This window comes from Oncorhynchus gorbuscha, linkage group LG07, assembly GCF_021184085.1.
Source record: "Oncorhynchus gorbuscha isolate QuinsamMale2020 ecotype Even-year linkage group LG07, OgorEven_v1.0, whole genome shotgun sequence".
In the NCBI taxonomy this organism is placed as follows: Eukaryota; Metazoa; Chordata; class Actinopteri; order Salmoniformes; family Salmonidae; genus Oncorhynchus; species Oncorhynchus gorbuscha.
The window spans coordinates 86,494,598-86,517,762 of NC_060179.1; the positions used below are offsets into that span (position 1 = coordinate 86,494,598).

At 41.1% G+C, this 23,165-nt stretch overlaps 2 protein-coding genes across 2 annotated transcripts in view; both read left to right on the forward strand.

Annotated features, from left to right (window-relative positions):
* Positions 1 to 23,165, forward strand: part of LOC124039065 (AT-rich interactive domain-containing protein 4B-like) — a 908,546-nt gene that overhangs the window by 542,102 nt on the left and 343,279 nt on the right. The window lies entirely within an intron of this gene.
* LOC124040452 (kelch domain-containing protein 3-like) overlaps positions 1 to 23,165 on the forward strand; it is a 225,925-nt gene that overhangs the window by 14,624 nt on the left and 188,136 nt on the right. The gene's annotated exons all lie outside the window — the stretch shown is intronic.

Genomic DNA, 23,165 nt, shown 5'->3' on the forward strand with positions numbered 1-23,165 from the left:
AAATCACTAACACACGTTATCCTGAGGTTGTCCTATACCTGTTGATATGTCTCTCTAAATCACTACCACACGTTATCCTGAGGTTGTCCTATACCTGTTGATATGTCTCTCTAAATCACTACCACACGTTATCCTGAGGTTGTCCTATACCTGTTGATATGTCTCTCTAAATCACTAACACACGTTATCCTGAGGTTGTCCTATACCTGTCTATGTCTCTCTAAATCACTACCACACGTTATCCTGAGGTTGTCCTATACCTGTCTATGTCTCTCTAAATCACTACCACACGTTATCCTGAGGTTGTCCTATACCTGTCTATGTCTCTCTAAATCACTACCACACGTTATCCTGAGGTTGTCCTATACCTGTTGATATGTCTCTCTAAATCACTAACACACGTTATCCTGAGGTTGTCCTATACCTGTTGATATGTCTCTCTAAATCACTACCACACGTTATCCTGAGGTTGTCCTATACCTGTTGATATGTCTCCTAAATCACTACCACACGTTATCCTGAGGTTGTCCTATACCTGTTGATATGTCTCTCTAAATCACTAACACACGTTATCCTGAGGTTGTCCTATACCTGTTGATATGTCTCTCTAAATCACTAACACACGTTATCCTGAGGTTGTCCTATACCTGTTGATATGTCTCTCTAAATCACTACCACACGTTATCCTGAGGTTGTCCTATACCTGTTGATATGTCTCTCTAAATCACTAACACACGTTATCCTGAGGTTGTCCTATACCTGTTGATATGTCTCTCTAAATCACTACCACACGTTATCCTGAGGTTGTCCTATACCTGTTGATCTGTCTCCTAAATCACTACCACACGTTATCCTGAGGTTGTCCTATACCTGTTGATATGTCTCTCTAAATCACTAACACACGTTATCCTGAGGTTGTCCTATACCTGTCTATGTCTCTCTAAATCACTACCACACGTTATCCTGAGGTTGTCCTATACCTGTCTATGTCTCTCTAAATCACTACCACACGTTATCCTGAGGTTGTCCTATACCTGTCTATGTCTCTCTAAATCACTACCACACGTTATCCTGAGGTTGTCCTATACCTGTCTATGTCTCTCTAAATCACTAACACACGTTATCCTGAGGTTGTCCTATACCTGTCTATGTCTCTCTAAATCACTAACACACGTTATCCTGAGGTTGTCCTATACCTGTCTATGTCTCTCTAAATCACTACCACACGTTATCCTGAGGTTGTCCTATACCTGTTGATATGTCTCTCTAAATCACTAACACACGTTATCCTGAGGTTGTCCTATACCTGTTGATATGTCTCTCTAAATCACTACCACACGTTATCCTGAGGTTGTCCTATACCTGTTGATATGTCTCTCTAAATCACTAACACACGTTATCCTGAGGTTGTCCTATACCTGTCTATGTCTCTCTAAATCACTAACACACGTTATCCTGAGGTTGTCCTATACCTGTCTATGTCTCCTAAATCACTAACACACGTTATCCTGAGGTTGTCCTATACCTGTCTATGTCTCCTAAATCACTAACACACGTTATCCTGAGGTTGTCCTATACCTGTTGATATGTCTCTCTAAATCACTACCACACGTTATCCTGAGGTTGTCCTATACCTGTCTATGTCTCCTAAATCACTAACACACGTTATCCTGAGGTTGTCCTATACCTGTTGATATGTCTCTCTAAATCACTACCACACGTTATCCTGAGGTTGTCCTATACCTGTCTATGTCTCCTAAATCACTAACACACGTTATCCTGAGGTTGTCCTATACCTGTCTATGTCTCCTAAATCACTAACACACGTTATCCTGAGGTTGTCCTATACCTGTCTATGTCTCCTAAATCACTAACACACGTTATCCTGAGGTTGTCCTATACCTGTTGATATGTCTCTCTAAATCACTACCACACGTTATCCTGAGGTTGTCCTAAACCTGTTGATCTGTCTCCTAAATCACTAACACACGTTATCCTGAGGTTGTCCTATACCTGTTGATATGTCTCCTAAATCACTACCACACGTTATCCTGAGGTTGTCCTATACCTGTTGATATGTCTCTCTAAATCACTACCACACGTTATCCTGAGGTTGTCCTATACCTGTTGATATGTCTCTCTAAATCACTACCACACGTTATCCTGAGGTTGTCCTATACCTGTTGATATGTCTCTCTAAATCACTACCACACGTTATCCTGAGGTTGTCCTATACCTGTTGATATGTCTCTCTAAATCACTACCACACGTTATCCTGAGGTTGTCCTATACCTGTTGATATGTCTCTCTAAATCACTAACACACGTTATCCTGAGGTTGTCCTATACCTGTTGATATGTCTCCTAAATCACTAACACACGTTATCCTGAGGTTGTCCTATACCTGTTGATATGTCTCTCTAAATCACTAACACACGTTATCCTGAGGTTGTCCTATACCTGTTGATATGTCTCCTAAATCACTAACACACGTTATCCTGAGGTTGTCCTATACCTGTTGATATGTCTCTCTAAATCACTACCACACGTTATCCTGAGGTTGTCCTATACCTGTTGATATGTCTCTCTAAATCACTACCACACGTTATCCTGAGGTTGTCCTATACCTGTCTATGTCTCTCTAAATCACTAACACACGTTATCCTGAGGTTGTCCTATACCTGTCTATGTCTCTCTAAATCACTAACACACGTTATCCTGAGGTTGTCCTATACCTGTTGATATGTCTCTCTAAATCACTAACACACGTTATCCTGAGGTTGTCCTATACCTGTTGATATGTCTCTCTAAATCACTACCACACGTTATCCTGAGGTTGTCCTATACCTGTCTATGTCTCCTAAATCACTAACACACGTTATCCTGAGGTTGTCCTATACCTGTTGATATGTCTCTCTAAATCACTACCACACGTTATCCTGAGGTTGTCCTATACCTGTTGATATGTCTCTCTAAATCACTACCACACGTTATCCTGAGGTTGTCCTATACCTGTTGATATGTCTCTCTAAATCACTACCACACGTTATCCTGAGGTTGTCCTATACCTGTTGATATGTCTCTCTAAATCACTAACACACGTTATCCTGAGGTTGTCCTATACCTGTTGATATGTCTCTCTAAATCACTACCACACGTTATCCTGAGGTTGTCCTATACCTGTTGATATGTCTCTCTAAATCACTACCACACGTTATCCTGAGGTTGTCCTATACCTGTTGATATGTCTCTCTAAATCACTAACACACGTTATCCTGAGGTTGTCCTATACCTGTTGATATGTCTCTCTAAATCACTACCACACGTTATCCTGAGGTTGTCCTATACCTGTTGATATGTCTCTCTAAATCACTACCACACGTTATTCTGAGGTTGTCCTATACCTGTTGATATGTCTCTCTAAATCACTACCACACGTTATCCTGAGGTTGTCCTATACCTGTTGATATGTCTCTCTAAATCACTACCACACGTTATCCTGAGGTTGTCCTATACCTGTTGATATGTCTCTCTAAATCACTACCACACGTTATCCTGAGGTTGTCCTATACCTGTCTATGTCTCTCTAAATCACTACCACACGTTATCCTGAGGTTGTCCTATACCTGTTGATATGTCTCTCTAAATCACTACCACACGTTATCCTGAGGTTGTCCTATACCTGTTGATATGTCTCTCTAAATCACTAACACACGTTATCCTGAGGTTGTCCTATACCTGTCTGATGTGTCTCTAAATCACTACCACACGTTATCCTGAGGTTGTCCTATACCTGTTGATATGTCTCTCTAAATCACTAACACACGTTATCCTGAGGTTGTCCTATACCTGTTGATATGTCTCTCTAAATCACTACCACACGTTATCCTGAGGTTGTCCTATACCTGTTGATATGTCTCTCTAAATCACTACCACACGTTATCCTGAGGTTGTCCTATACCTGTTGATATGTCTCTCTAAATCACTACCACACGTTATCCTGAGGTTGTCCTATACCTGTTGATATGTCTCTCTAAATCACTACACACGTTATCCTGAGGTTGTCCTATACCTGTTGATATGTCTCTCTAAATCACTACACACGTTATCCTGAGGTTGTCCTATACCTGTCTGATATGTCTCTAAATCACTACCACACGTTATCCTGAGGTTGTCCTATACCTGTTGATATGTCTCTCTAAATCACTACCACACGTTATCCTGAGGTTGTCCTATACCTGTTGATATGTCTCTCTAAATCACTACCACACGTTATCCTGAGGTTGTCCTATACCTGTTGATATGTCTCTCTAAATCACTAACACACGTTATCCTGAGGTTGTCCTATACCTGTTGATATGTCTCTCTAAATCACTAACACACGTTATCCTGAGGTTGTCCTATACCTGTTGATATGTCTCTCTAAATCACTAACACACGTTATCCTGAGGTTGTCCTATACCTGTTGATATGTCTCTCTAAATCACTAACACACGTTATCCTGAGGTTGTCCTATACCTGTCTATGTCTCTCTAAATCACTAACACACGTTATCCTGAGGTTGTCCTATACCTGTTGATATGTCTCTCTAAATCACTAACACACGTTATCCTGAGGTTGTCCTATACCTGTTGATATGTCTCTCTAAATCACTACCACACGTTATCCTGAGGTTGTCCTATACCTGTCTATGTCTCTCTAAATCACTACCACACGTTATCCTGAGGTTGTCCTATACCTGTCTATGTCTCTCTAAATCACTACCACACGTTATCCTGAGGTTGTCCTATACCTGTCTATGTCTCTCTAAATCACTACCACACGTTATCCTGAGGTTGTCCTATACCTGTTGATATGTCTCTCTAAATCACTACCACACGTTATCCTGAGGTTGTCCTATACCTGTTGATATGTCTCTCTAAATCACTACCACACGTTATCCTGAGGTTGTCCTATACCTGTTGATATGTCTCTCTAAATCACTAACACACGTTATCCTGAGGTTGTCCTATACCTGTTGATATGTCTCTCTAAATCACTAACACACGTTATCCTGAGGTTGTCCTATACCTGTCTATGTCTCCTAAATCACTACCACACGTTATCCTGAGGTTGTCCTATACCTGTTGATATGTCTCTCTAAATCACTAACACACGTTATCCTGAGGTTGTCCTATACCTGTTGATATGTCTCTCTAAATCACTAACACACGTTATCCTGAGGTTGTCCTATACCTGTTGATATGTCTCTCTAAATCACTACCACACGTTATCCTGAGGTTGTCCTATACCTGTCTATGTCTCCTAAATCACTACCACACGTTATCCTGAGGTTGTCCTATACCTGTCTATGTCTCTCTAAATCACTACCACACGTTATCCTGAGGTTGTCCTATACCTGTTGATATGTCTCTCTAAATCACTACCACACGTTATCCTGAGGTTGTCCTATACCTGTCTATGTCTCTCTAAATCACTACCACACGTTATCCTGAGGTTGTCCTATACCTGTCTATGTCTCTCTAAATCACTACCACACGTTATCCTGAGGTTGTCCTATACCTGTCTATGTCTCTCTAAATCACTACCACACGTTATCCTGAGGTTGTCCTATACCTGTTGATATGTCTCTCTAAATCACTACCACACGTTATCCTGAGGTTGTCCTATACCTGTTGATATGTCTCTCTAAATCACTACCACACGTTATCCTGAGGTTGTCCTATACCTGTTGATATGTCTCCTAAATCACTAACACACGTTATCCTGAGGTTGTCCTATACCTGTTGATATGTCTCTCTAAATCACTACCACACGTTATCCTGAGGTTGTCCTATACCTGTTGATATGTCTCTCTAAATCACTACCACACGTTATCCTGAGGTTGTCCTATACCTGTCTATGTCTCTCTAAATCACTACCACACGTTATCCTGAGGTTGTCCTATACCTGTTGATATGTCTCTCTAAATCACTACCACACGTTATCCTGAGGTTGTCCTATACCTGTTGATATGTCTCTCTAAATCACTACCACACGTTATCCTGAGGTTGTCCTATACCTGTTGATATGTCTCCTAAATCACTAACACACGTTATCCTGAGGTTGTCCTATACCTGTTGATCTGTCTCTCTAAATCACTAACACACGTTATCCTGAGGTTGTCCTATACCTGTTGATCTGTCTCTCTAAATCACTAACACACGTTATCCTGAGGTTGTCCTATACCTGTCTATGTCTCTCTAAATCACTACCACACGTTATCCTGAGGTTGTCCTATACCTGTTGATATGTCTCTCTAAATCACTACCACACGTTATCCTGAGGTTGTCCTATACCTGTTGATATGTCTCTCTAAATCACTACCACACGTTATCCTGAGGTTGTCCTATACCTGTTGATATGTCTCCTAAATCACTAACACACGTTATCCTGAGGTTGTCCTATACCTGTTGATCTGTCTCTCTAAATCACTAACACACGTTATCCTGAGGTTGTCCTATACCTGTTGATCTGTCTCCTAAATCACTACCACACGTTATCCTGAGGTTGTCCTATACCTGTTGATCTGTCTCTCTAAATCACTAACACACGTTATCCTGAGGTTGTCCTATACCTGTCTATGTCTCTCTAAATCACTAACACACGTTATCCTGAGGTTGTCCTATACCTGTTGATCTGTCTCCTAAATCACTAACACACGTTATCCTGAGGTTGTCCTATACCTGTTGATATGTCTCTCTAAATCACTAACACACGTTATCCTGAGGTTGTCCTATACCTGTTGATATGTCTCCTAAATCACTAACACACGTTATCCTGAGGTTGTCCTATACCTGTCTATGTCTCTCTAAATCACTAACACACGTTATCCTGAGGTTGTCCTATACCTGTTGATATGTCTCTCTAAATCACTAACACACGTTATCCTGAGGTTGTCCTATACCTGTTGATCTGTCTCTCTAAATCACTAACACACGTTATCCTGAGGTTGTCCTATACCTGTTGATCTGTCTCCTAAATCACTACCACACGTTATCCTGAGGTTGTCCTATACCTGTTGATATGTCTCTCTAAATCACTAACACACGTTATCCTGAGGTTGTCCTATACCTGTCTATGTCTCTCTAAATCACTACCACACGTTATCCTGAGGTTGTCCTATACCTGTTGATATGTCTCCTAAATCACTACCACACGTTATCCTGAGGTTGTCCTATACCTGTTGATATGTCTCTCTAAATCACTAACACACGTTATCCTGAGGTTGTCCTATACCTGTTGATATGTCTCTCTAAATCACTAACACACGTTATCCTGAGGTTGTCCTATACCTGTTGATATGTCTCTCTAAATCACTACCACACGTTATCCTGAGGTTGTCCTATACCTGTCTATGTCTCTCTAAATCACTAACACACGTTATCCTGAGGTTGTCCTATACCTGTTGATATGTCTCTCTAAATCACTACCACACGTTATCCTGAGGTTGTCCTATACCTGTTGATCTGTCTCTCTAAATCACTAACACACGTTATCCTGAGGTTGTCCTATACCTGTTGATATGTCTCTCTAAATCACTACCACACGTTATCCTGAGGTTGTCCTATACCTGTTGATATGTCTCTCTAAATCACTAACACACGTTATCCTGAGGTTGTCCTATACCTGTTGATATGTCTCTCTAAATCACTAACACACGTTATCCTGAGGTTGTCCTATACCTGTTGATCTGTCTCCTAAATCACTACCACACGTTATCCTGAGGTTGTCCTATACCTGTCTATGTCTCTCTAAATCACTAACACACGTTATCCTGAGGTTGTCCTATACCTGTTGATATGTCTCTCTAAATCACTAACACACGTTATCCTGAGGTTGTCCTATACCTGTTGATATGTCTCTCTAAATCACTACCACACGTTATCCTGAGGTTGTCCTATACCTGTTGATATGTCTCTCTAAATCACTAACACACGTTATCCTGAGGTTGTCCTATACCTGTTGATATGTCTCTCTAAATCACTAACACACGTTATCCTGAGGTTGTCCTATACCTGTCTATGTCTCTCTAAATCACTAACACACGTTATCCTGAGGTTGTCCTATACCTGTTGATATGTCTCTCTAAATCACTAACACACGTTATCCTGAGGTTGTCCTATACCTGTCTATGTCTCTCTAAATCACTAACACACGTTATCCTGAGGTTGTCCTATACCTGTCTATGTCTCTCTAAATCACTAACACACGTTATCCTGAGGTTGTCCTATACCTGTTGATATGTCTCTCTAAATCACTAACACACGTTATCCTGAGGTTGTCCTATACCTGTCTATGTCTCTCTAAATCACTAACACACGTTATCCTGAGGTTGTCCTATACCTGTCTATGTCTCTCTAAATCACTACCACACGTTATCCTGAGGTTGTCCTATACCTGTCTATGTCTCTCTAAATCACTAACACACGTTATCCTGAGGTTGTCCTATACCTGTTGATATGTCTCTCTAAATCACTAACACACGTTATCCTGAGGTTGTCCTATACCTGTCTATGTCTCTCTAAATCACTAACACACGTTATCCTGAGGTTGTCCTATACCTGTTGATATGTCTCTCTAAATCACTAACACACGTTATCCTGAGGTTGTCCTATACCTGTTGATATGTCTCTCTAAATCACTAACACACGTTATCCTGAGGTTGTCCTATACCTGTTGATATGTCTCTCTAAATCACTAACACACGTTATCCTGAGGTTGTCCTATACCTGTGATATGTCTCTCTAAATCACTACCACACGTTATCCTGAGGTTGTCCTATACCTGTCTATGTCTCTCTAAATCACTAACACACGTTATCCTGAGGTTGTCCTATACCTGTTGATATGTCTCTCTAAATCACTAACACACGTTATCCTGAGGTTGTCCTATACCTGTCTATGTCTCTCTAAATCACTACCACACGTTATCCTGAGGTTGTCCTATACCTGTTGATATGTCTCCTAAATCACTACCACACGTTATCCTGAGGTTGTCCTATACCTGTTGATATGTCTCTCTAAATCACTAACACACGTTATCCTGAGGTTGTCCTATACCTGTTGATATGTCTCTCTAAATCACTAACACACGTTATCCTGAGGTTGTCCTATACCTGTTGATATGTCTCTCTAAATCACTAACACACGTTATCCTGAGGTTGTCCTATACCTGTCTATGTCTCTCTAAATCACTAACACACGTTATCCTGAGGTTGTCCTATACCTGTTGATATGTCTCTCTAAATCACTACCACACGTTATCCTGAGGTTGTCCTATACCTGTTGATCTGTCTCTCTAAATCACTAACACACGTTATCCTGAGGTTGTCCTATACCTGTTGATATGTCTCTCTAAATCACTAACACACGTTATCCTGAGGTTGTCCTATACCTGTCTATGTCTCTCTAAATCACTACCACACGTTATCCTGAGGTTGTCCTATACCTGTTGATCTGTCTCTCTAAATCACTAACACACGTTATCCTGAGGTTGTCCTATACCTGTTGATATGTCTCTCTAAATCACTAACACACGTTATCCTGAGGTTGTCCTATACCTGTTGATATGTCTCTCTAAATCACTACCACACGTTATCCTGAGGTTGTCCTATACCTGTCTATGTCTCTCTAAATCACTAACACACGTTATCCTGAGGTTGTCCTATACCTGTTGATATGTCTCTCTAAATCACTACCACACGTTATCCTGAGGTTGTCCTATACCTGTTGATCTGTCTCTCTAAATCACTAACACACGTTATCCTGAGGTTGTCCTATACCTGTTGATATGTCTCTCTAAATCACTACCACACGTTATCCTGAGGTTGTCCTATACCTGTTGATATGTCTCTCTAAATCACTAACACACGTTATCCTGAGGTTGTCCTATACCTGTTGATATGTCTCTCTAAATCACTAACACACGTTATCCTGAGGTTGTCCTATACCTGTTGATCTGTCTCCTAAATCACTACCACACGTTATCCTGAGGTTGTCCTATACCTGTCTATGTCTCTCTAAATCACTAACACACGTTATCCTGAGGTTGTCCTATACCTGTTGATATGTCTCTCTAAATCACTAACACACGTTATCCTGAGGTTGTCCTATACCTGTTGATATGTCTCTCTAAATCACTACCACACGTTATCCTGAGGTTGTCCTATACCTGTTGATATGTCTCTCTAAATCACTAACACACGTTATCCTGAGGTTGTCCTATACCTGTTGATATGTCTCTCTAAATCACTAACACACGTTATCCTGAGGTTGTCCTATACCTGTTCTATGTCTCTCTAAATCACTAACACACGTTATCCTGAGGTTGTCCTATACCTGTTGATATGTCTCTCTAAATCACTAACACACGTTATCCTGAGGTTGTCCTATACCTGTTGATATGTCTCTCTAAATCACTAACACACGTTATCCTGAGGTTGTCCTATACCTGTTGATATGTCTCCTAAATCACTAACACACGTTATCCTGAGGTTGTCCTATACCTGTTGATATGTCTCTCTAAATCACTAACACACGTTATCCTGAGGTTGTCCTATACCTGTCTATGTCTCCTAAATCACTAACACACGTTATCCTGAGGTTGTCCTATACCTGTTGATATGTCTCTCTAAATCACTACCACACGTTATCCTGAGGTTGTCCTATACCTGTTGATATGTCTCTCTAAATCACTAACACACGTTATCCTGAGGTTGTCCTATACCTGTTGATATGTCTCTCTAAATCACTAACACACGTTATCCTGAGGTTGTCCTATACCTGTTGATATGTCTCTCTAAATCACTAACACACGTTATCCTGAGGTTGTCCAATACCTGTTGATATGTCTCCTAAATCACTAACACACGTTATCCTGAGGTTGTCCTATACCTGTTGATATGTCTCTCTAAATCACTAACACACGTTATCCTGAGGTTGTCCTATACCTGTTGATATGTCTCTCTAAATCACTAACACACGTTATCCTGAGGTTGTCCTATACCTGTTGATATGTCTCCTACCACTCTGGTCAGCTTAACGTGTGTATGTCCTATACCTGTTGATATGTCTCCTACCACTCTGGTCAGCTTAACGTGTGCATGTCCTATACCTGTTGATATGTCTCCTACCACTCTGGTCAGCTTAACGTGTGTATGTCCTATACCTGTTGATATGTCTCCTAAATCACTACCACTCTGGTCAGCTTAACGTGTGTATGTCCTATACCTGTTGATATGTCTCCTAAATCACTACCACTCTGGTCAGCTTAACGTGTGTATGTCCTATACCTGTTGATATGTCTCCTACCACTCTGGTCAGTTTAACGTGTGTATGTCCTATACCTGTTGATATGTCTCTCTAAATCACTAACACACGTTATCCTGAGGTTGTCCTATACCTGTTGATATGTCTCTCTAAATCACTAACACACGTTATCCTGAGGTTGTCCTATACCTGTTGATATGTCTCTCTAAATCACTAACACACGTTATCCTGAGGTTGTCCTATACCTGTTGATATGTCTCTCTAAATCACTAACACACGTTATCCTGAGGTTGTCCTATACCTGTTGATATGTCTCTCTAAATCACTAACACACGTTATCCTGAGGTTGTCCTATACCTGTTGATATGTCTCTCTAAATCACTAACACACGTTATCCTGAGGTTGTCCTATACCTGTTGATATGTCTCTCTAAATCACTAACACACGTTATCCTGAGGTTGTCCTATACCTGTTGATATGTCTCTCTAAATCACTAACACACGTTATCCTGAGGTTGTCCTATACCTGTCTATGTCTCTCTAAATCACTAACACACGTTATCCTGAGGTTGTCCTATACCTGTCTATGTCTCTCTAAATCACTAACACACGTTATCCTGAGGTTGTCCTATACCTGTTGATATGTCTCTCTAAATCACTAACACACGTTATCCTGAGGTTGTCCTATACCTGTTGATATGTCTCCTAAATCACTAACACACGTTATCCTGAGGTTGTCCTATACCTGTTGATATGTCTCCTACCACTCTGGTCAGCTTAACGTGTGTATGTCCTATACCTGTTGATATGTCTCCTAAATCACTACCACTCTGGTCAGCTTAACGTGTGTATGTCCTATACCTGTTGATATGTCTCTCTAAATCACTAACACACGTTATCCTGAGGTTGTCCTATACCTGTCTATGTCTCTCTAAATCACTAACACACGTTATCCTGAGGTTGTCCTATACCTGTTGATATGTCTCTCTAAATCACTAACACACGTTATCCTGAGGTTGTCCTATACCTGTTGATCTGTCTCTCTAAATCACTAACACACGTTATCCTGAGGTTGTCCTATACCTGTTGATATGTCTCCTAAATCACTAACACACGTTATCCTGAGGTTGTCCTATACCTGTTGATATGTCTCCTAAATCACTAACACACGTTATCCTGAGGTTGTCCTATACCTGTCTATGTCTCTCTAAATCACTAACACACGTTATCCTGAGGTTGTCCTATACCTGTTGATATGTCTCTCTAAATCACTAACACACGTTATCCTGAGGTTGTCCTATACCTGTCTATGTCTCTCTAAATCACTAACACACGTTATCCTGAGGTTGTCCTATACCTGTTGATATGTCTCTCTAAATCACTAACACACGTTATCCTGAGGTTGTCCTATACCTGTTGATATGTCTCTCTAAATCACTAACACACGTTATCCTGAGGTTGTCCTATACCTGTTGATATGTCTCCTAAATCACTAACACACGTTATCCTGAGGTTGTCCTATACCTGTTGATATGTCTCTCTAAATCACTAACACACGTTATCCTGAGGTTGTCCTATACCTGTTGATATGTCTCCTACCACTCTGGTCAGCTTAACGTGTGTATGTCCTATACCTGTTGATATGTCTCCTACCACTCTGGTCAGCTTAACGTGTGTATGTCCTATACCTGTTGATATGTCTCTCTAAATCACTACCACTCTGGTCAGTTTAACGTGTGTATGTCCTATACCTGTTGATATGTCTCCTACCACTCTGGTCAGCTTAACGTGTGTATGTCCTATACCTGTTGATATGTCTCCTAAATCACTACCACTCTGTTCAGCTTAACGTTTGTATGTCCTATACCTGTTGATATGTCTCCTACCACTCTGGTCAGTTTAACGTGTGTATGTCCTATACCTGTCTATGTCTCCTACCACTCTGGTCAGCTTAACGTGTGTATGTCCTATACCTGTTGATATGTCTCCTACCACTCTGGTCAGCTTAACGTGTGTATGTCCTATACCTGTTGATATGTCTCCTAAATCACTACCACTCTGTTCAGCTTAACGTGTGTATGTCCTATACCTGTTGATATGTCTCCTACCACTCTGGTCAGTTTAACGTGTGTATGTCCTATACCTGTTGATATGTCTCTCTAAATCACTACCACTCTGGTCAGCTTAACGTGTGTATGTCCTATACCTGTTGATATGTCTCCTAAATCACTACCACTCTGGTCAGCTTAACGTGTGTATGTCCTATACCTGTTGATATGTCTCCTACCACTCTGGTCAGCTTAACGTGTGTATGTCCTATACCTGTTGATATGTCTCTCTAAATCACTACCACTCTGGTCAGCTTAACGTGTGTATGTCCTATACCTGTTGATATGTCTCCTACCACTCTGGTCAGCTTAACGTGTGTATGTCCTATACCTGTTGATATGTCTCCTAAATCACTACCACTCTGGTCAGCTTAACGTGTGTATGTCCTATACCTGTTGATATGTCTCCTAAATCACTACCACTCTGGTCAGCTTAACGTGTGTATGTCCTATACCTGTTGATATGTCTCCTAAATCACTACCACTCTGGTCAGCTTAACGTGTGTATGTCCTATACCTGTTGATATGTCTCCTACCACTCTGGTCAGCTTAACGTGTGTATGTCCTATACCTGTTGATATGTCTCCTACCACTCTGGTCAGCTTAACGTGTGTATGTCCTATACCTGTTGATATGTCTCCTACCACTCTGGTCAGCTTAACGTGTGTATGTCCTATACCTGTTGATATGTCTCCTAAATCACTACCACTCTGGTCAGCTTAACGTGTGTATGTCCTATACCTGTTGATATGTCTCTCTAAATCACTACCACTCTGGTCAGCTTAACGTGTGTATGTCCTATACCTGTTGATATGTCTCCTAAATCACTACCACTCTGGTCAGCTTAACGTGTGTATGTCCTATACCTGTTGATATGTCTCCTACCACTCTGGTCAGCTTAACGTGTGTATGTCCTATACCTGTTGATATGTCTCTAAATCACTACCACTCTGGTCAGCTTAACGTGTGTATGTCCTATACCTGTTGATATGTCTCCTAAATCACTACCACTCTGGTCAGCTTAACGTGTGTATGTCCTATACCTGTTGATATGTCTCCTAAATCACTACCACTCTGGTCAGCTTAACGTGTGTATGTCCTATACCTGTTGATATGTCTCCTAAATCACTACCACTCTGGTCAGCTTAACGTGTGTATGTCCTATACCTGTTGATATGTCTCCTACCACTCTGTTCAGCTTAACGTGTGTATGTCCTATACCTGTTGATATGTCTCCTAAATCACTACCACTCTGGTCAGCTTAACGTGTGTATGTCCTATACCTGTTGATATGTCTCCTACCACTCTGGTCAGCTTAACGTGTGTATGTCCTATACCTGTTGATATGTCTCCTACCACTCTGGTCAGCTTAACGTGTGTATGTCCTATACCTGTTGATATGTCTCCTACCACTCTGGTCAGCTTAACGTGTGTATGTCCTATACCTGTTGATATGTCTCCTAAATCACTACCACTCTGGTCAGTTTAACGTGTGTATGTCCTATACCTGTTGATATGTCTCCTACCACTCTGGTCAGCTTAACGTGTGCATGTCCTATACCTGTTGATATGTCTCCTACCACTCTGGTCAGCTTAACGTGTGTATGTCCTATACCTGTTGATATGTCTCCTACCACTCTGGTCAGCTTAACGTGTGTATGTCCTATACCTGTTGATATGTCTCCTACCACTCTGGTCAGCTTAACGTGTGTATGTCCTATACCTGTTGATATGTCTCCTACCACTCTGTTCAGCTTAACGTGTGTATGTCCTATACCTGTTGATATGTCTCCTACCACTCTGGTCAGCTTAACGTGTGTATGTCCTATACCTGTTGATATGTCTCCTACCACTCTGGTCAGCTTAACGTGTGTATGTCCTATACCTGTTGATATGTCTCCTACCACTCTGGTCAGCTTAACGTGTGTATGTCCTATACCTGTTGATATGTCTCCTAAATCACTACCACTCTGGTCAGCTTACCATGTGTATGTCCTATACCTGTTGATATGTCTCCTAAATCACTACCACTCTGGTCAGCTTAACGTGTGTATGTCCTATACCTGTTGATATGTCTCCTAAATCACTACCACTCTGGTCAGCTTACCATGTGTATGTCCTATACCTGTTGATATGTCTCCTAAATCACTACCACTCTGGTCAGCTTAACGTGTGTATGTCCTATACCTGTTGATATGTCTCCTAAATCACTACCACTCTGGTCAGCTTAACGTGTGTATGTCCTATACCTGTTGATATGTCTCCTAAATCACTACCACTCTGGTCAGCTTAACGTGTGTATGTCCTATACCTGTTGATATGTCTCCTACCACTCTGGTCAGCTTAACGTGTGTATGTCCTATACCTGTTGATATGTCTCCTAAATCACTACCACTCTGGTCAGCTTAACGTGTGTATGTCCTATACCTGTTGATATGTCTCCTAAATCACTACCACTCTGGTCAGCTTAACGTGTGTATGTCCTATACCTGTTGATATGTCTCCTAAATCACTACCCTCTGGTCAGCTTAACGTGTGTATGTCCTATACCTGTTGATATGTCTCCTAAATCACTACCACTCTGGTCAGCTTAACGTGTGTATGTCCTATACCTGTTGATATGTCTCCTAAATCACTACCACTCTGGTCAGCTTAACGTGTGTATGTCCTATACCTGTTGATATGTCTCCTAAATCACTACCACTCTGGTCAGCTTAACGTGTGTATGTCCTATACCTGTTGATATGTCTCCTACCACTCTGGTCAGCTTAACGTGTGTATGTCCTATACCTGTTGATATGTCTCCTACCACTCTGGTCAGCTTAACGTGTGTATGTCCTATACCTGTTGATATGTCTCCTACCACTCTGGTCAGCTTAACGTGTGTATGTCCTATACCTGTTGATATGTCTCCTAAATCACTACCACTCTGGTCAGCTTAACGTGTGTATGTCCTATACCTGTTGATATGTCTCCTACCACTCTGGTCAGCTTAACGTGTGTATGTCCTATACCTGTTGATATGTCTCCTACCACTCTGGTCAGCTTAACGTGTGTATGTCCTATACCTGTTGATATGTCTCCTACCACTCTGGTCAGCTACCACTCTGGTCAGCTTAACGTGTGTATGTCCTATACCTGTTGATATGTCTCCTACCACTCTGGTCAGCTTAACGTGTGTATGTCCTATACCTGTTGATATGTCTCCTACCACTCTGGTCAGCTTAACGTGTGTATGTCCTATACCTGTTGATATGTCTCCTACCACTCTGGTCAGCTTAACGTGTGTATGTCCTATACCTGTTGATATGTCTCCTACCACTCTGGTCAGCTTAACGTGTGTATGTCCTATACCTGTTGATATGTCTCTCTAAATCACTACCACTCTGGTCAGCTTAACGTGTGTATGTCCTATACCTGTTGATATGTCTCCTACCACTCTGGTCAGCTTAACGTGTGTATGTCCTATACCTGTTGATATGTCTCTAAATCACTACCACTCTGGTCAGCTTAACGTGTGTATGTCCTATACCTGTTGATATGTCTCCTACCACTCACTACCACTCTGGTCAGCTTAACGTGTGTATGTCCTATACCTGTTGATATGTCTCCTACCACTCTGGTCAGCTTAACGTGTGTATGTCCTATGTGTATGTCCTATACCACCTGTTGATATGTCTCTAAATCACTACCACTCTGGTCAGCTTAACGTGTGTATGTCCTATACCTGTTGATATGTCTCCTACCACTCTGGTCAGCTTAACGTGTGTATGTCCTATACCTGTTGATATGTCTCCTACCACTCTGGTCAGCTTAACGTGTGTATGTCCTATACCTGTTGATATGTCTCCTACCACTCTGGTCAGCTTAACGTGTGTATGTCCTATACCTGTTGATATGTCTCCTACCACTCTGGTCAGCTTAACGTGTGTATGTCCTATACCTGTTGATATGTCTCCTACCACTCTGGTCAGCTTAACGTGTGTATGTCCTATACCTGTTGATATGTCTCCTACCACTCTGGTCAGCTTAACGTGTGTATGTCCTATACCTGTTGATATGTCTCCTACCACTCTGGTCAGCTTAACGTGTGTATGTCCTATACCTGTTGATATGTCTCCTAAATCACTACCACTCTGGTCAGCTTAACGTGTGTATGTCCTATACCTGTTGATATGTCTCCTACCACTCTGGTCAGCTTAACGTGTGTATGTCCTATACCTGTTGATATGTCTCCTAAATCACTACCACTCTGGTCAGCTTAACGTGTGTATGTCCTATACCTGTTGATATGTCTCCTACCACTCTGGTCAGCTTAACGTGTGTATGTCCTATACCTGTTGATATGTCTCCTACCACTCTGGTCAGCTTAACGTGTGTATGTCCTATACCTGTTGATATGTCTCCTAAATCACTACCACTCTGGTCAGCTTAACGTGTGTATGTCCTATACCTGTTGATATGTCTCCTAAATCACTACCACTCTGGTCAGCTTAACGTGTGCATGTCCTATACATGTTGATATGTCTCCTACCACTCTGGTCAGCTTAACGTGTGTATGTCCTATACCTGTGTATATGTCTCCTACCACTCTGGTCAGCTTAACGTGTGTATGTCCTATACCTGTTGATATGTCTCCTAAATCACTACCACTCTGGTCAGCTTAACGTGTGTATGTCCTATACCTGTTGATATGTCTCCTACCACTCTGGTCAGCTTAACGTGTGTATGTCCTATACCTGTTGATATGTCTCCTACCACTCTGGTCAGCTTAACGTGTGTATGTCCTATACCTGTTGATATGTCTCCTAAATCACTACCACTCTGGTCAGCTTAACGTGTGTATGTCCTATACCTGTTGATATGTCTCCTACCACTCTGGTCAGCTTAACGTGTGTATGTCCTATACCTGTTGATATGTCTCCTACCACTCTGGTCAGCTTAACGTGTGTATGTCCTATACCTGTTGATATGTCTCCTACCACTCTGGTCAGCTTAACGTGTGTATGTCCTATACCTGTTGATATGTCTCCTACCACTCTGGTCAGCTTAACGTGTGTATGTCCTATACCTGTTGATATGTCTCCTACCACTCTGGTCAGCTTAACGTGTGTATGTCCTATACCTGTTGATATGTCTCCTAAATCACTACCACTCTGGTCAGCTTAACGTGTGTATGTCCTATACCTGTTGATATGTCTCCTAAATCACTACCACTCTGGTCAGCTTAACGTGTGTATGTCCTATACCTGTTGATATGTCTCCTAAATCACTACCACTCTGGTCAGCTTAACGTGTGTATGTCCTATACCTGTTGATATGTCTCCTACCACTCTGGTCAGCTTAACGTGTGTATGTCCTATACCTGTTGATATGTCTCCTACCACTCTGGTCAGCTTAACGTGTGTATGTCCTATACCTGTTGATATGTCTCCTACCACTCTGGTCAGCTTAACGTGTGTATGTCCTATACCTGTTGATATGTCTCCTACCACTCTGGTCAGCTTAACGTGTGTATGTCCTATACCTGTTGATATGTCTCCTAAATCACTACCACTCTGTCAGCTTGTGTGTATGTCAGCTTAACGTGTGTATGTCCTATACCTGTTGATATGTCTCCTACCACTCTGGTCAGCTTAACGTGTGTATGTCCTATACCTGTTGATATGTCTCCTAAATCACTACCACTCTGGTCAGCTTAACGTGTGTATGTCCTATACCTGTTGATATGTCTCCTACCACTCTGGTCAGCTTAACGTGTGTATGTCCTATACCTGTTGATATGTCTCCTAAATCACTACCACTCTGGTCAGCTTAACGTGTGTATGTCCTATACCTGTTGATATGTCTCCTACCACTCTGGTCAGCTTAACGTGTGTATGTCCTATACCTGTTGATATGTCCTGACCACTCTGTCAGCTTAACGTGTGTATGTCCTATACCTGTTGATATGTCTCCTACCACTCTGGTCAGCTTAACGTGTGTATGTCCTATACCTGTTGATATGTCTCCTACCACTCTGGTCAGCTTAACGTGTGTATGTCCTATACCTGTTGATATGTCTCCTACCACTCTGGTCAGCTTAACGTGTGTATGTCCTATACCTGTTGATATGTCTCCTACCACTCTGGTCAGCTTAACGTGTGTATGTCCTATACCTGTTGATATGTCTACCACCTAAATCACTACCACTCTGGTCAGCTTAACGTGTGTATGTCCTATACCTGTTGATATGTCTCCTACCACTCTGGTCAGCTTAACGTGTGTATGTCCTATACCTGTTGATATGTCTCCTACCACTCTGGTCAGCTTAACGTGTGTATGTCCTATACCTGTTGATATGTCTCCTACCACTCTGGTCAGCTTAACGTGTGTATGTCCTATACCTGTTGATATGTCTCCTACCACTCTGGTCAGCTTAACGTGTGTATGTCCTATACCTGTTGATATGTCTCCTACCACTCTGGTCAGCTTAACGTGTGTATGTCCTATACCTGTTGATATGTCTCTAAATCACTACCACTCTGGTCAGCTTAACGTGTGTATGTCCTATACCTGTTGATATGTCTCCTAAATCACTACCACTCTGGTCAGCTTAACGTGTGTATGTCCTATACCTGTTGATATGTCTCCTACCACTCTGGTCAGCTTAACGTGTGTATGTCCTATACCTGTTGATATGTCTCCTACCACTCTGGTCAGCTTAACGTGTGTATGTCCTATACCTGTTGATATGTCTCTAAATCACTACCACTCTGGTCAGCTTAACGTGTGTATGTCCTATACCTGTTGATATGTCTCCTACCACTCTGGTCAGCTTAACGTGTGTATGTCCTATACCTGTTGATATGTCTCCTACCACTCTGGTCAGCTTAACGTGTGTATGTCCTATACCTGTTGATATGTCTCCTAAATCACTACCACTCTGGTCAGCTTAACGTGTGTATGTCCTATACCTGTTGATATGTCTCCTAAATCACTACCACTCTGGTCAGCTTAACGTGTGTATGTCCTATACCTGTTGATATGTCTCCTACCACTCTGGTCAGCTTAACGTGTGTATGTCCTATACCTGTTGATATGTCTCCTACCACTCTGGTCAGCTTAACGTGTGTATGTCCTATACCTGTTGATATGTCTCCTAAATCACTACCACTCTGGTCAGCTTAACGTGTGTATGTCCTATACCTGTTGATATGTCTCCTAAATCACTACCACTCTGGTCAGCTTAACGTGTGTATGTCCTATACCTGTTGATATGTCTCCTACCACTCTGGTCAGCTTAACGTGTGTATGTCCTATACCTGTTGATATGTCTCTCTAAATCACTACCACTCTGGTCAGCTTAACGTGTGTATGTCCTATACCTGTTGATATGTCTCCTAAATCACTACCACTCTGGTCAGCTTAACGTGTGTATGTCCTATACCTGTTGATATGTCTCCTACCACTCTGGTCAGCTTAACGTGTGTATGTCCTATACCTGTTGATATGTCTCCTAAATCACTACCACTCTGGTCAGCTTAACGTGTGTATGTCCTATACCTGTTGATATGTCTCCTAAATCACTACCACTCTGGTCAGCTTAACGTGTGTATGTCCTATACCTGTTGATATGTCTCCTACCACTCTGGTCAGCTTAACGTGTGTATGTCCTATACCTGTTGATATGTCTCCTACCACTCTGGTCAGCTTAACGTGTGTATGTCCTATACCTGTTGATATGTCTCCTAAATCACTACCACTCTGGTCAGCTTAACGTGTGTATGTCCTATACCTGTTGATATGTCTCCTACCACTCTGGTCAGCTTAACGTGTGTATGTCCTATACCTGTTGATATGTCTCTAAATCACTACCACTCTGGTCAGCTTAACGTGTGCATGTCCTATACCTGTTGATATGTCTCCTACCACTCTGGTCAGCTTAACGTGTGTATGTCCTATACCTGTTGATATGTCTCCTACCACTCTGGTCAGCTTAACGTGTGTATGTCCTATACCTGTTGATATGTCTCCTAAATCACTACCACTCTGGTCAGCTTAACGTGTGTATGTCCTATACCTGTTGATATGTCTCCTAAATCACTACCACTCTGGTCAGCTTAACGTGTGTATGTCCTATACCTGTTGATATGTCTCCTACCACTCTGGTCAGCTTAACGTGTGTATGTCCTATACCTGTTGATATGTCTCCTACCACTCTGGTCAGCTTAACGTGTGTATGTCCTATACCTGTTGATATGTCTCCTAAATCACTACCACTCTGGTCAGCTTAACGTGTGTATGTCCTATACCTGTTGATATGTCTCCTACCACTCTGGTCAGCTTAACGTGTGTATGTCCTATACCTGTTGATATGTCTCCTAAATCACTACCACTCTGGTCAGCTTAACGTGTGTATGTCCTATACCTGTTGATATGTCTCTAAATCACTACCACTCTGGTCAGCTTAACGTGTGTATGTCCTATACCTGTTGATATGTCTCCTACCACTCTGGTCAGCTTAACGTGTGTATGTCCTATACCTGTTGATATGTCTCCTAAATCACTACCACTCTGGTCAGCTTAACGTGTGTATGTCCTATACCTGTTGATATGTCTCCTACCACTCTGGTCAGCTTAACGTGTGTATGTCCTATACCTGTTGATATGTCTCCTACCACTCTGGTCAGCTTAACGTGTGTATGTCCTATACCTGTTTGATTTTGTTTAATATATTAAATTCAGTAGTGTAGCCTAGTTCAATAGATTAAATACAGTAGCCTAGTTCAATATATTAAATACAGTAGCCTAGTTCAATATATTAAATACAGTAGCCTAGTTCAATAGATTAAATACAGTAGCCTAGTTCAATATATTAAATACAGTAGCCTAGTTCAATATATTAAATACAGTAGCCTAGTTCAATATATTAAATACAGTAGCCTAGTTCAATATATTAAATACAGTAGCCTAGTTCAATATATTAAATACAGTAGCCTAGTTCAATATATTAAATACAGTAGTGTAGCCTAGTTCAATATATTAAATACAGTAGCCTAGTTCAATATATTAAATACAGTAGCCTAGTTCAATATATTAAATACAGTAGTGTAGCCTAGTTCAATATATTAAATACAGTAGCCTAGTTCAATATATTAAATACAGTAGTGTAGCCTAGTTCAATATATTAAATACAGTAGCCTAGTTCAATAGATTAAATTCAGTAGTGTAGCCTAGTTCAATATATTAAATACAGTAGTGTAGCCTAGTTCAATATATTAAATTCAGTAGCCTAGTTCAATAGATTAAATTCAGTAGCCTAGTTCAATAGATTAAATTCAGTAGTGTAGCCTAGTTCAATAGATTAAATTCAGTAGTGTAGCCTAGTTCAATAGATTAAATACAGTAGTGTAGCCTAGTTCAATATATTAAATTCAGTAGCCTAGTTCAATAGATTAAATTCAGTAGTGTAGCCTAGTTCAATAGATTAAATTCAGTAGTGTAGCCTAGTTCAATATATTAAATACAGTAGTGTAGCCTAGTTCAATATATTACATTCAGTAGCCTAGTTCAATAGATTAAATTCAGTAGTGTAGCCTAGTTCAATAGATTAAATTCAGTAGTGTAGCCTAGTTCAATATATTAAATTCAGTAGTGTAGCCTAGTTCAATAGATTAAATACAGTAGTGTAGCCTAGTTCAATATATTAAATTCAGTAGTGTAGCCTAGTTCAATATATTAAATTCAGTAGTGTAGCCTAGTTCAATA